Source organism: Diabrotica virgifera, chromosome 3, assembly GCF_917563875.1.
Source record: "Diabrotica virgifera virgifera chromosome 3, PGI_DIABVI_V3a".
NCBI classification, from domain to species: Eukaryota; Metazoa; Arthropoda; class Insecta; order Coleoptera; family Chrysomelidae; genus Diabrotica; species Diabrotica virgifera.
In genome coordinates, this window is record NC_065445.1 from 40,215,671 (window position 1) to 40,217,764 (window position 2,094).

The window sequence follows — 2,094 nt, forward strand, 5'->3', positions numbered from 1 at the left end:
CCTTCCATTTCCGTTAGGAGTTTGCTTGTTGCTTTATATGTACAGTGGAACCTCGATAACTCGGATTAATCAGGACCGCGGCCGATCCGGGTTAGCCGGAGAATATGGTAAAAATTAATAAAATACGGTATACTTACAGATAAACTCCGTTACAATTGAAATAACATGAAATATATATGCACAGTACTTACACATCTAAATTATTAAAAATACAAATCTAAGCAAACGGAAGCAGACAATACAAGACTGTACTACACACAATACAGTCATAATCGGAACGATGTTATGAACAGTGAAAACTAGACAGTTTGAAATAAATAAAGGAATAACAGGTGCCTGTTGTTTCCGATAAATCCGAGACAATGACCGTCGCTCTGTCGCCGTGTGCCACGAGTCATTTTTACTATCGTATACATAGTTCAAATTACACAAATACACACTATTTCACAATTATTATATTACATACTATCCCTTGCAATATAGTTCGGATGGAATTCCCCAGATTAAGAGACTGGGCCGATATCAAGCACAAAATAATCTGGGGAATTCCATCCGAATTATCTTGCAACGGATAGTACATTTTTATTGTTGAAATGTTTATCTGATGAAAATCGGTCCGGGTTATCGGGGTTCCACTGTAATTTCTTGAAGCTCATGGCCTTGCATCTTCAATAAATGTTACACCAGGAAAGTGACCATTTAAAAGGTATTCATGCTTCTTTTTTTACGTAAAAAAATAGTCCTCCAAATTACATAAACTTTAGTCTTTAAGGTAAAGGGGTCACATATTTTTATGTTTTTGTTTAACCTTTGTTACATTCGGTTTTTAAAATATGTGTCAGATTTCCTTTCTCGTTATACAGTTTTCCCTTCTCCTTTATTTTTAGTTTGACCACAACCTTGTGTTTAAATACGTGTTTCTGAAACTATTTTCGTTTGACGTTTCTATGTTATTTACTATATTTAATTGGAGAAAACTATAATTTTAATTGAAAATACGTTATACTTGACTTAGGGGGGGGGGGTATGGTTTGAAATCAACATATCAAGCACATTTTTGTGAATTTTTTTCGAAGCTATGATACAATTATTTTATTTTTAAATTAAATAAATATATTAAGTACAATTCAAAGAATATTTAGAAAAAAATTCAATCCAAAAATTGAAAAGTAAGCCATTGGTGACAAATTTTGACAAGCAGCTCACAAAAAAATGGATTTTGCGGTGGACATCAGAACTCGTCACTAGATCATACGAAAAAAAAAAATTCAAAAAGATTTAATTAGCTTCCGAGTTTCACGAGGTCACAACGTCGAGTTTTGTCATTTTTAACGATCTTTGAAGTCACTCAGAAATAAAAAAAAAATGAAATTTTTGGTAAAATTTTTGTAAAAATCAACAGATTTATTATTGTTGAAAAAAAAAAAATAAGCAAAAAAAGAAAAATATCTCGACGTTGTTTCCTCATGAAATGTCTGAAAATCTGTGCTATATATCAGGTAGATCGGCTGAGTAGTTTTTCAGTTACAATGTCCACCGCATTTGAAAAAGCAGTTTTGAGAAAAATGAGTTTAAAGTTTTGACAACTGCATCTTCTTATTTGTCTGCCAAATCGTAAAGTGATGCACATTGGAATGTTTTTTGAATCGAGGAGGAATCTAAAAAAAGAGAAGGCGAACAGTTGTTTAACGTTTCTCACTACGCTCAAGCGTGCTGGCGCGAAGTCGCGGCAAAGCGAGTCGAAGGTAGAGATATTTAACACGCTGTACCTCTGGTAATTTTACTCCGATTATTTTGAAATTTTCAGAGAGTATTCTTGAAAGTATGCACTTTTATTTGAAATAATAAAAAAATTAAATATTTCAAACCATATACCTCCCCCCTAAAAACACTTTCGAATAGTTGACTTTTTACCGTGAATAACTTTGAATTTGGATTAAGTTCTCACTGGCATATTTTTCTTTCATTCACCAGAAAATACTATAAAAATTCTTGTTAGAAGTCACAAACAATCAAGATCAGAAGAGGAGCAAGAAATACTATCAGTTTTTCCCTCAAACTTTCTAATAAACATACTGTGAAAATAAAACGAAG